Source organism: Neodiprion fabricii, chromosome 3, assembly GCF_021155785.1.
Source record: "Neodiprion fabricii isolate iyNeoFabr1 chromosome 3, iyNeoFabr1.1, whole genome shotgun sequence".
In the NCBI taxonomy this organism is placed as follows: domain Eukaryota; kingdom Metazoa; phylum Arthropoda; class Insecta; order Hymenoptera; family Diprionidae; genus Neodiprion; species Neodiprion fabricii.
The window spans coordinates 20,112,446-20,126,622 of record NC_060241.1 but is presented as its reverse complement, the minus strand read 5'-3'; positions in this window follow the sequence as shown (position 1 = coordinate 20,126,622).

Below are 14,177 nucleotides of genomic sequence, written 5' to 3'. Positions count from 1 at the left end.
ATCGAAACGAACAATTCTTTTATTGTCATATTATACCCGATTACAGTAGATAATCTAGTATGTTTCCTAGCAAATTATAAAATTTATAGTTTGCATCACGTAATAATCATAAATTAATCAGGTATATCAATGTCGTACAATGGACCGCATATACATTTACACTTTTTGGTCTCTGCATCATTATTACATATGATCTATTTTTATTCATGATCTATGTATACATTCTTCTCTCGGGTACCTATACTTTAATTAAATCACTGTTTGGCTACGAATTTTGAATGTTATTAGTTCTCATTATTAATTTCTTGTATCGCCGACAAGTCGGTAGGTACACTCAGGCCAAGTACTGGCTTGGGCCTAACATTGCGAAGACTGTGTTACTCGGAAGGTGAATGCAGCCAGCATCTTGTCGAAATCGGAAACTCTGTGATGTTCTACGATAAGTTCTCAACTCTACCATTGGATTATCTCACGGAGCAATTTACGGATGTCACATCTGAGCCCATGAGGGCAACTGTCTTTATATTCTTCGTCCGATAGTGAGGCTAACCCCTTTGTATTTTTGACGAAAATTTTCGCGATTTTGAAAAGTGCCGGAATAAATTCTTTCATGCACTATTCCGACGTGATTTTGCGAAAAAAGTCGATTGAGCGCAGTCCCAATACGCTACGTTCAACGCATCGAAAGTTACAGCCAAAAAACGATAACCTGTGTTTCCGACATTTTTCAGCGGGTGCTTTTTTCCTCGTATCTTCTCTCCTGTTGATCCCACGCTCCTTTCGCTGCGTTGTCTGAGTTCCTGGGGGTCCAATTAGTCAGGAAAGGGTCTTACAAATCGAATCTGAGACCTGAAATTTTCGGTCGAAAAATGAAGAAAAAGTAAGGCTAACCCCTTTGCATTTATGACGAAAATTTTCGCGATTTTGAAAAGTGCTGGAACAAATTAATTGTGGTACTATTCCGACGTAATTTTGCGGCAAAAATCGATTGGCGGCAGTTCCAATACGCTGCGATCAACGCATCGAAAGTTACAGCCAAAAAACAAAACCTGTGATTATATGAATCTTTACGTAATGTTTTTGATGTTTTCTTATACTGAAAATATTTATTGCTGTTCCAGGTACAACCCGAGGTGGTTATCGGTGGTTGTTCGAGGTGGTTGGCGATTGTTGGAGGTGGTCGGAGGTGGACGAGGAGGAGGACGAACGGAACTGAGTCTCAAAGCCCTGTTGACATAAAAGCAGCTATTCGATAGAAATTATAGTTTATAGTTTACACAGCCCATTGCATGATATTTCATTATAAATACGTATGTTTCAATGTATTTAGGAATAATTTATCAAATATACAGAGGTCATGTGCAAATAATATGTAAAATATAATAAATGAATTGATTCGACCGCAGTTTGATGTCTTCATTAGAGCTTTAACAATAAATTTAAGCTTTGTTACTTCTTTTATTTTAATATGGATAATCAAAAACATTTCCGACTATTCGTGCTGTGGAAGCATGGGGATTCAACCAAATGTAGCAAAAGATTAGAAACAGTGTATGTAGAGTACGGGTATTTTTCTAATAATGCAAATAGAATAGAATACCACTTGCGAATTAGCTTTCCAGACAGAGATGAATGATGAATTTTAAGGACTGCATTATCGTTGTTGAATACTCTATGCCTCATGGGAAAAGAAAATCTGTAACGATAAAATTGATGCACCGGATCATCGTCGACTTTAACTTTTGAAATGTCCTACCATTTTCGAACACCTCTTACCTCCCTCTGCCACCTCCGACCATCAATGGCCACTTTCGACCACCCCCTATCACCTTCTGCCTACCATTTCCGAACACCTCCAACCATCCTATTTACCTATATTACTAGATTAGCTATGATATGAAAAGAGCAGAATTATTCATTTCGAAATGGGATTCTATTCGATGCGCGCTCGATATATTCCATAACATTAGTATTCATAATTATTCCAACAACTTTTCATTTGCTCTCTCGATCTTGAATTTTCATAGGCATAGAATCGAAACATTGTTTTAGCTGGTCGCAAGTGAAGTATCTGCGTTGGGTGGAGGAGCAGAATTGTTTTTCGAAAAGTATTCGAATGGAAAAGAATTCATGGTAACTGTAATACATCACGGATGCGCTAATTTTGAACGAGATGAAACGGATGCTCCGTATATGAGACAGTATTTAACGCTGCGTAGTGATTTAAAGACCTAAAAAGGTGATAGGGAGAGAAAGAACGACGCTTCTTATCACTTCGAGTGTATTTTAACACACATTTGAAAGATACGAACGAAATTTTTCATCATCCAACTGTCGCAGAACGGCAGCGTTATTAGCCGACCCGTTCACTGAAGAATACATCTTCAGTCAACGGCTGACCATCGAAGTGCCTGGCCGCTTGAGTCTGGAATCGGCAGGAGAGATAAAGTGTGTATTTCTTGTATGAAATGTGAAACCTAAAATCATTATACATCATATCATATCATCATACATCATACATCGTACATCATACATCATCATACATAGTATCAAAGTTCGAAACCAAAGTTTGGATGTCGGATGTTCAGAAAGTGACGTCACCAATTCAAAATCAGCTAGCCGAATTCCTCAGTCGGGAAACAACCGCGCAGTAGAGCGGACGGGTGAGAGTCGCGCTCCGCAAATTTCGAGTACCGGGTTCTCAACCTCCCGGATCTCGCGCTTCGGGTCCGCTACGTATTTCGAGTAACGGGTTCTCAACCTCCCGGATCCCGCGCTTCGGGTCCGCTACGCGGTGAAACTCGACTTCCAGGATAAGCGCTCCGTGGCAACTCGTTCATGTTTACAATAAATTATTTCAATTCGTTTTTCGCGCAACCCCAAATTCGGTAGCTGTCAGTCCGCTAATAAAATTTCTCGACTTCCAGGATAAGCGCTCCGTGGCAACTCGTTCATGTTGACAATAAATTATTTCAATTCGTTTTTCGCGCAACCCCAAATTCGGTAGCTGTCAGTCCGCTAATAAAATTTCTCGACTTCCAGGATAAGCGCTCCGTGGCAACTCGTTCATGTTGACAATAAATTATTTCAATTCGTTTTTCGCGCAACCCCAAATTCGGTAGCTGTCAGTCCGCTAATAAAATTTCTCGACTTCCAGGATAAGCGCTCCGTGGCAACTCGTTCATGTTTACAACAAATTATTTCAATTCGTTTTTCGCGCAACCCCAAATTCGGTAGCTGTCGGTCCGCTAATAAAATATCTCGACTTCCAGGATAAGCGCTCCGTGGCTCTTCGTTCATGTTTACAATAAATTATTTCAATTCGTTTTTCGCGCAACCCCAAATTCGGTAGCTGTCAGTCCGCTAATAAAATTTCTCGACTTCCAGGATAAGCGCTCCGTGGCAACTCGTTCATGTTTACAATAAATTATTTCAATTCGTTTTTCGCGCAACCCCAAATTCGGTAGCTGTCAGTCCGCTAATAAAATATCTCGACTTCCAGGTTAAGCGCTCCGTGGCTCTTCGTTCATGTTTACAATAAATTATTTCGATTCGTTTTTCGCGCAACCCCAAATTCGGTAGCTGTCAGTCCGCTAATAAAATTTCTCGACTTCCTGGATAAGCGCTCCGTGGCTCTTCGTTCATGTTTACAATAAATTATTTCAATTCGTTTTTCGCGCAACCCCAAATTCGGTAGCTGTCAGTCCGCTAATAAAATTTCTCGACTTCCAGGATAAGCGCTCCGTGGCAACTCGTTCATGTTTACAATAAATTATTTCAATTCGTTTTTCGCGCAACCCCAAATTCGGTAGCTGTCAGTCCGCTAATAAAATTTCTCGACTTCCAGGATAAGCGCTCCGTGGCAACTCGTTCATGTTTACAATAAATTATTTCAATTCGTTTTTCGCGCAACCCCAAATTCGGTAGCTGTCAGTCCGCTAATAAAATTTCTCGACTTCCTGGATAAGCGCTCCGTGGCTCTTCGTTCATGTTTACAATAAATTATTTCAATTCGTTTTTCGCGCAACCCCAAATTCGGTAGCTGTCAGTCCGCTAATAAAATTTCTCGACTTCCAGGATAAGCGCTCCGTGGCAACTCGTTCATGTTTACAATAAATTATTTCAATTCGTTTTTCGCGCAACCCCAAATTCGGTAGCTGTCAGTCCGCTAATAAAATTTCTCGACTTCCAGGATAAGCGCTCCGTGGCAACTCGTTCATGTTTACAATAAATTATTTCAATTCGTTTTTCGCGCAACCCCAAATTCGGTAGCTGTCAGTCCGCTAATAAAATTTCTCGACTTCCAGGATAAGCGCTCCGTGGCTCTTCGTTCATGTTTACAATAAATTATTTCAATTCGTTTTTCGCGCAACCCCAAATTCGGTAGCTGTCAGTCCGCTAATAAAATTTCTCGACTTCCAGGATAAGCGCTCCGTGGCAACTCGTTCATGTTTACAATAAATTATTTCAATTCGTTTTTCGCGCAACCCCAAATTCGGTAGCTGTCGGTCCGCTAATAAAATATCTCGACTTCCAGGATAAGCGCTCCGTGGCTCTTCGTTCATGTTTACAATAAATTATTTCAATTCGTTTTTCGCGCAACCCCAAATTCGGTAGCTGTCAGTCCGCTAATAAAATATCTCGACTTCCAGGTTAAGCGCTCCGTGGCTCTTCGTTCATGTTTACAATAAATTATTTCAATTCGTTTTTCGCGCAACCCCAAATTCGGTAGCTGTCAGTCCGCTAATAAAATATCTCGACTTCCAGGTTAAGCGCTCCGTGGCTCTTCGTTCATGTTTACAATAAATTATTTCAATTCGTTTTTCGCGCAACCCCAAATTCGGTAGCTGTCAGTCCGCTAATAAAATTTCTCGACTTCCTGGATAAGCGCTCCGTGGCTCTTCGTTCATGTTTACAATAAATTATTTCAATTCGTTTTTCGCGCAACCCCAAATTCGGTAGCTGTCAGTCCGCTAATAAAATTTCTCGACTTCCAGGATAAGCGCTCCGTGGCAACTCGTTCATGTTTACAATAAATTATTTCAATTCGTTTTTCGCGCAACCCCAAATTCGGTAGCTGTCAGTCCGCTAATAAAATTTCTCGACTTCCAGGATAAGCGCTCCGTGGCAACTCGTTCATGTTTACAATAAATTATTTCAATTCGTTTTTCGCGCAACCCCAAATTCGGTAGCTGTCAGTCCGCTAATAAAATTTCTCGACTTCCAGGATAAGCGCTCCGTGGCAACTCGTTCATGTTTACAATAAATTATTTCAATTCGTTTTTCGCGCAACCCCAAATTCGGTAGCTGTCAGTCCGCTAATAAAATTTCTCGACTTCCAGGATAAGCGCTCCGTGGCAACTCGTTCATGTTTACAATAAATTATTTCAATTCGTTTTTCGCGCAACCCCAAATTCGGTAGCTGTCAGTCCGCTAATAAAATTTCTCGACTTCCTGGATAAGCGCTCCGTGGCTCTTCGTTCATGTTTACAATAAATTATTTCAATTCGTTTTTCGCGCAACCCCAAATTCGGTAGCTGTCAGTCCGCTAATAAGATTTCTCGACTTCCAGGATAAGCGCTCCGTGGCAACTCGTTCATGTTTACAATAAATTATTTCAATTCGTTTTTCGCGCAACCCCAAATTCGGTAGCTGTCAGTCCGCTAATAAAATTTCTCGACTTCCAGGATAAGCGCTCCGTGGCAACTCGTTCATGTTTACAATAAATTATTTCAATTCGATTTTCGCGCAACCCCAAATTCGGTAGCTGTCAGTCCGCTAATAAAATTTCTCGACTTCCAGGATAAGCGCTCCGTGGCTCTTCGTTCATGTTTACAATAAATTATTTCAATTCGTTTTTCGCGCAACCCCAAATTCGGTAGCTGTCAGTCCGCTAATAAAATATCTCGACTTCCAGGATAAGCGCTCCGTGGTTCTTCGTTCATGTTTACAATAAATTATTTCAATTCGTTTTTCGCGCAACCCCAAATTCGGTAGCTGTCAGTCCGCTAATAAAATTTCTCGACTTCCAGGATAAGCGCTCCGTGGCAACTCGTTCATGTTTACAATAAATTATTTCAATTCGTTTTTCGCGCAACCCCAAATTCGGTAGCTGTCGGTCCGCTAATAAAATATCTCGACTTCCAGGATAAGCGCTCCGTGGCTCTTCGTTCATGTTTACAATAAATTATTTCAATTCGTTTTTCGCGCAACCCCAAATTCGGTAGCTGTCAGTCCGCTAATAAAATTTCTCGACTTCCAGGATAAGCGCTCCGTGGCAACTCGTTCATGTTTACAATAAATTATTTCAATTCGTTTTTCGCGCAACCCCAAATTCGGTAGCTGTCAGTCCGCTAATAAAATATCTCGACTTCCAGGATAAGCGCTCCGTGGCTCTTCGTTCATGTTTACAATAAATTATTTCAATTCGTTTTTCGCGCAACCCCAAATTCGGTAGCTGTCAGTCCGCTAATAAAATTTCTCGACTTCCAGGATAAGCGCTCCGTGGCTCTTCGTTCATGTTTACAGTAAATTATTTCAATTCGTTTTTCGCGCAACCCCAAATTCGGTAGCTGTCAGTCCGCTAATAAAATTTCTCGACTTCCAGGATAAGCGCTCCGTGGCAACTCGTTCATGTTTACAATAAATTATTTCAATTCGTTTTTCGCGCAACCCCAAATTCGGTAGCTGTCAGTCCGCTAATAAAATTTCTATAACTTTATAATCTTCTCATAATCTTTCTGGTAGATTATATCGATAAAAAAATTATATCAAACCTTACACAATATTTTCGATGTGTTCTTATACTGAAAATATTTATTACTATTCAAGGTATAACCTGAGGTGGTTGAAGGTGGTCGGAGGTGGACGAGGAGGAGGACGAGTAGGACGAGGATTTGTGCTGGGTGAGTAAAACACTTTTATAATATTTGATGGCAATTGTAATTATATTTCATCTGAAATATTACAAACTTGTCACGTTTACAATAAATTATTTCAATTCATTTTTCGTGCAAGCACATATTCAGTAGCTATGAATAATCTTATACAATTTATTATGTTATTAATTAATTAAATAATATTCTCATAATATTCAATGGCAATTGTAATTATTTTTCATCTGAAATATCACAAACTTGTCACGTTTACAATAAATTATTTCAATTCATTTTTCGTGCAAGCACATATTCAGTAGCTATAAATAATCTTGTACAATTCATTATATTATTAATTAATTGATTAATTACATCATTTCTTACACAATATTTTTGATGTGTTCCTATACTAAAAATATTTATTACTATTCCAGGTATTACCCGAGGTGGTCGGAGGTGGACGAGGAGGAGGACCAGGTGGACGAGGAGGAGGACGAGGTGGACGAGGAGGAGGCGGGGTGGGTCGTGGGAGAGGACCTCTCCTCTCCTCAGAGGAGGGGAGGGGGAGGGGCAGGGAAGGGGGAGAGGTGGGCGGGTAGGGGGAAGGGAAGGGAAGGGAAGGGGCGGGAAGGGGCGGGAAGGGGAGGGGGTAGGGAGGGAGGGAGGGAGGGCGGGAGGGAGGGAGGGAGGGAGGGAGGGAGGGCGGGAGGGTGGGCGGAGGGAGGGGGGGCTGGCGGGGGGGGGGGGGGGGGTGTACTGCTCTATTAACTCTAACGGACTCACATTGACATCCGGCCTCCACTCTCTCCCCCTCCCTCCCTCCCGCCCGCCCGCCCTCCCGCCCTCCCTCCCTCCCGCCCCCTTTCCCTCCCGCCCTCCCTCACGCCTCCCCCCACCCCTCCGCTCCCCACCCCTTCCCTTCCCTTCCCCCTCCCCGCCCACCTCGCCCCCTTCCCTGCCCCTCCCCCTCCCCTCCTCTGAGGAGAGGAGAGGTCCTCTCCCACGACCCACCCCGCCTCCTCCTCGTCCACCTCGTCCTCCTCCTCGTCCACCTGGTCCTCCTCCTCGTCCACCTCCGACCACCTCGAGTAATATCTGGAACAGTAATGAATATTTTTAGTATAGGAACACATCAAAAATATTGTGTAAGGATTAATGTAATTAATTAATTAATTAATAATATAATGAATTGTATAAGATTATTCATAGCTACTGAATATGTGCTTGCACGAAGAATAAATTGAAATAATTTATTGTAAACGTGACAAGTTTGTAATATTTCAGATGAAATATAATTACAATTGCCATTAAATATTATAAGAATATTATTTAATTAATTAATAACATAATAAATTGTATAAGATTATTCATAGCTACTGAATATGTGCTTGCACGAAAAATGAATTGAAATAATTTATTGTAAACGTGACAAGTTTGTAATATTTCAGATGAAATATAATTACAATTGCCATCAAATATTATAAAAGTGTTTTACTCACCCAGCACAAATCCTCGTCCTACTCGTCCTCCTCCTCGTCCACCTCCGACCACCTTCAACCACCTCAGGTTATACCTTGAATAGTAATAAATATTTTCAGTATAAGAACACATCGAAAATATTGTGTAAGGTTTGATATAATTTTTTTATCGATATAATCTACCAGAAAGATTATGAGAAGATTATAAAGTTATAGAAATTTTATTAGCGGACTGACAGCTACCGAATTTGGGGTTGCGCGAAAAACGAATTGAAATAATTTATTGTAAACATGAACGAAGAGCCACGGAGCGCTTATCCTGGAAGTCGAGATATTTTATTAGCGGACTGACAGCTACCGAATTTGGGGTTGCGCGAAAAACGAATTGAAATAATTTATTGTAAACATGAACGAAGAGCCACGGAGCGCTTATCCTGGAAGTCGAGAAATTTTATTAGCGGACTGACAGCTACCGAATTTGGGGTTGCGCGAAAAACGAATTGAAATAATTTATTGTAAACATGAACGAAGAGCCACGGAGCGCTTATCCTGGAAGTCGAGATATTTTATTAGCGGACTGACAGCTACCGAATTTGGGGTTGCGCGAAAAACGAATTGAAATAATTTATTGTAAACATGAACGAGTTGCCACGGAGCGCTTATCCTGGAAGTCGAGAAATTTTATTAGCGGACTGACAGCTACCGAATTTGGGGTTGCGCGAAAAACGAATTGAAATAATTTATTGTAAACATGAACGAAGAGCCACGGAGCGCTTATCCTGGAAGTCGAGATATTTTATTAGCGGACTGACAGCTACCGAATTTGGGGTTGCGCGAAAAACGAATTGAAATAATTTATTGTAAACATGAACGAAGAGCCACGGAGCGCTTATCCTGGAAGTCGAGAAATTTTATTAGCGGACTGACAGCTAACGAATTTGGGGTTGCGCGAAAAACGAATTGAAATAATTTATTGTAAACATGAACGAAGAGCCACGGAGCGCTTATCCTGGAAGTCGAGAAATTTTATTAGCGGACTGACAGCTAACGAATTTGGGGTTGCGCGAAAAACGAATTGAAATAATTTATTGTAAACATGAACGAAGAGCCACGGAGCGCTTATCCTGGAAGTCGAGATATTTTATTAGCGGACTGACAGCTAACGAATTTGGGGTTGCGCGAAAAACGAATTGAAATAATTTATTGTAAACATGAACGAAGAGCCACGGAGCGCTTATCCTGGAAGTCGAGAAATTTTATTAGCGGACTGACAGCTAACGAATTTGGGGTTGCGCGAAAAACGAATTGAAATAATTTATTGTAAACATGAACGAAGAGCCACGGAGCGCTTATCCTGGAAGTCGAGATATTTTATTAGCGGACTGACAGCTACCGAATTTGGGGTTGCGCGAAAAACGAATTGAAATAATTTATTGTAAACATGAACGAAGAGCCACGGAGCGCTTATCCTGGAAGTCGAGAAATTTTATTAGCGGACTGACAGCTACCGAATTTGGGGTTGCGCGAAAAACGAATTGAAATAATTTATTGTAAACATGAACGAAGAGCCACGGAGCGCTTATCCTGGAAGTCGCGAAATTTTATTAGCGGACTGACAGCTACCGAATTTGGGGTTGCGCGAAAAACGAATTGAAATAATTTATTGTAAACATGAACGAGTTGCCACGGAGCGCTTATCCTGGAAGTCGAGAAATTTTATTAGCGGACTGACAGCTACCGAATTTGGGGTTGCGCGAAAAACGAATTGAAATAATTTATTGTAAACATGAACGAAGAGCCACGGAGCGCTTATCCTGGAAGTCGAGAAATTTTATTAGCGGACTGACAGCTACCGAATTTGGGGTTGCGCGAAAATCGAATTGAAATAATTTATTGTAAACATGAACGAAGAGCCACGGGGCGCTTATCCTGGAAGTCGAGATATTTTATTAGCGGACTGACAGCTACCGAATTTGGGGTTGCGCGAAAAACGAATTGAAATAATTTATTGTAAACATGAACGAGTTGCCACGGAGCGCTTATCCTGGAAGTCGAGAAATTTTATTAGCGGACTGACAGCTACCGAATTTGGGGTTGCGCGAAAAACGAATTGAAATAATTTATTGTAAACATGAACGAAGAGCCACGGAGCGCTTATCCTGGAAGTCGAGATATTTTATTGGCGGACTGACAGCTACCGAATTTGGGGTTGCGCGAAAAACGAATTGAAATAATTTATTGTAAACATGAACGAAGAGCCACGGAGCGCTTATCCAGGAAGTCGAGAAATTTTATTAGCGGACTGACAGCTACCGAATTTGGGGTTGCGCGAAAAACGAATTGAAATAATTTATTGTAAACATGAACGAAGAGCCACGGAGCGCTTATCCTGGAAGTCGAGATATTTTATTAGCGGACTGACAGCTACCGAATTTGGGGTTGCGCGAAAAACGAATTGAAATAATTTATTGTAAACATGAACGAAGAGCCACGGAGCGCTTATCCTGGAAGTCGAGATATTTTATTAGCGGACCGACAGCTACCGAATTTGGGGTTGCGCGAAAAACGAATTGAAATAATTTATTGTAAACATGAACGAGTTGCCACGGAGCGCTTATCCTGGAAGTCGAGAAATTTTATTAGCGGACTGACAGCTACCGAATTTGGGGTTGCGCGAAAAACGAATTGAAATAATTTATTGTCAACATGAACGAGTTGCCACGGAGCGCTTATCCTGGAAGTCGAGAAATTTTATTAGCGGACTGACAGCTACCGAATTTGGGGTTGCGCGAAAAACGAATTGAAATAATTTATTGTAAACATGAACGAGTTGCCACGGAGCGCTTATCCTGGAAGTCGAGAAATTTTATTAGCGGACTGACAGCTACCGAATTTGGGGTTGCGCGAAAAACGAATTGAAATAATTTATTGTAAACATGAACGAAGAGCCACGGAGCGCTTATCCTGGAAGTCGAGATATTTTATTGGCGGACTGACAGCTACCGAATTTGGGGTTGCGCGAAAAACGAATTGAAATAATTTATTGTAAACATGAACGAAGAGCCACGGAGCGCTTATCCAGGAAGTCGAGAAATTTTATTAGCGGACTGACAGCTACCGAATTTGGGGTTGCGCGAAAAACGAATTGAAATAATTTATTGTAAACATGAACGAAGAGCCACGGAGCGCTTATCCTGGAAGTCGAGATATTTTATTAGCGGACTGACAGCTACCGAATTTGGGGTTGCGCGAAAAACGAATTGAAATAATTTATTGTAAACATGAACGAAGAGCCACGGAGCGCTTATCCTGGAAGTCGAGATATTTTATTAGCGGACCGACAGCTACCGAATTTGGGGTTGCGCGAAAAACGAATTGAAATAATTTATTGTAAACATGAACGAGTTGCCACGGAGCGCTTATCCTGGAAGTCGAGAAATTTTATTAGCGGACTGACAGCTACCGAATTTGGGGTTGCGCGAAAAACGAATTGAAATAATTTATTGTCAACATGAACGAGTTGCCACGGAGCGCTTATCCTGGAAGTCGAGAAATTTTATTAGCGGACTGACAGCTACCGAATTTGGGGTTGCGCGAAAAACGAATTGAAATAATTTATTGTAAACATGAACGAGTTGCCACGGAGCGCTTATCCTGGAAGTCGAGAAATTTTATTAGCGGACTGACAGCTACCGAATTTGGGGTTGCGCGAAAAACGAATTGAAATAATTTATTGTAAACATGAACGAAGAGCCACGGAGCGCTTATCCTGGAAGTCGAGATATTTTATTGGCGGACTGACAGCTACCGAATTTGGGGTTGCGCGAAAAACGAATTGAAATAATTTATTGTAAACATGAACGAAGAGCCACGGAGCGCTTATCCAGGAAGTCGAGAAATTTTATTAGCGGACTGACAGCTACCGAATTTGGGGTTGCGCGAAAAACGAATTGAAATAATTTATTGTAAACATGAACGAAGAGCCACGGAGCGCTTATCCTGGAAGTCGAGATATTTTATTAGCGGACTGACAGCTACCGAATTTGGGGTTGCGCGAAAAACGAATTGAAATAATTTATTGTAAACATGAACGAAGAGCCACGGAGCGCTTATCCTGGAAGTCGAGATATTTTATTAGCGGACCGACAGCTACCGAATTTGGGGTTGCGCGAAAAACGAATTGAAATAATTTATTGTAAACATGAACGAGTTGCCACGGAGCGCTTATCCTGGAAGTCGAGAAATTTTATTAGCGGACTGACAGCTACCGAATTTGGGGTTGCGCGAAAAACGAATTGAAATAATTTATTGTAAACATGAACGAGTTGCCACGGAGCGCTTATCCTGGAAGTCGAGTTTCACCGCGTAGCGGACCCGAAGCGCGGGATCCGGGAGGTTGAGAACCCGTTACTCGAAATACGTAGCGGACCCGAAGCGCGAGATCCGGGAGGTTGAGAACCCGGTACTCGAAATTTGCGGAGCGCGACTCTCACCCGTCCGCTCTACTGCGCGGTTGTTTCCCGACTGAGGAATTCGGCTAGCTGATTTTGAATTGGTGACGTCACTTTCTGAACATCCGACATCCAAACTTTGGTTTCGAACTTTGATACTATGTATGATGATGTATGATGTACGATGTATGATGTATGATGATATGATATGATGTATAATGATTTTAGGTTTCACATTTCATACAAGAAATACACACTTTATCTCTCCTGCCGATTCCAGACTCAAGCGGCCAGGCACTTCGATGGTCAGCCGTTGACTGAAGATGTATTCTTCAGTGAACGGGTCGGCTAATAACGCTGCCGTTCTGCGACAGTTGGATGATGAAAAATTTCGTTCGTATCTTTCAAATGTGTGTTAAAATACACTCGAAGTGATAAGAAGCGTCGTTCTTTCTCTCCCTATCACCTTTTTAGGTCTTTAAATCACTACGCAGCGTTAAATACTGTCTCATATACGGAGCATCCGTTTCATCTCGTTCAAAATTAGCGCATCCGTGATGTATTACAGTTACCATGAATTCTTTTCCATTCGAATACTTTTCGAAAAACAATTCTGCTCCTCCACCCAACGCAGATACTTCACTTGCGACCAGCTAAAACAATGTTTCGATTCTATGCCTATGAAAATTCAAGATCGAGAGAGCAAATGAAAAGTTGTTGGAATAATTATGAATACTAATGTTATGGAATATATCGAGCGCGCATCGAATAGAATCCCATTTCGAAATGAATAATTCTGCTCTTTTCATATCATAGCTAATCTAGTAATATAGGTAAATAGGATGGTTGGAGGTGTTCGGAAATGGTAGGCAGAAGGTGATAGGGGGTGGTCGAAAGTGGCCATTGATGGTCGGAGGTGGCAGAGGGAGGTAAGAGGTGTTCGAAAATGGTAGGACATTTCAAAAGTTAAAGTCGACGATGATCCGGTGCATCAATTTTATCGTTACAGATTTTCTTTTCCCATGAGGCATAGAGTATTCAACAACGATAATGCAGTCCTTAAAATTCATCATTCATCTCTGTCTGGAAAGCTAATTCGCAAGTGGTATTCTATTCTATTTGCATTATTAGAAAAATACCCGTACTCTACATACACTGTTTCTAATCTTTTGCTACATTTGGTTGAATCCCCATGCTTCCACAGCACGAATAGTCGGAAATGTTTTTGATTATCCATATTAAAATAAAAGAAGTAACAAAGCTTAAATTTATTGTTAAAGCTCTAATGAAGACATCAAACTGCGGTCGAATCAATTCATTTATTATATTTTACATATTATTTGCACATGACCTCTGTATATTTGATAAATTAT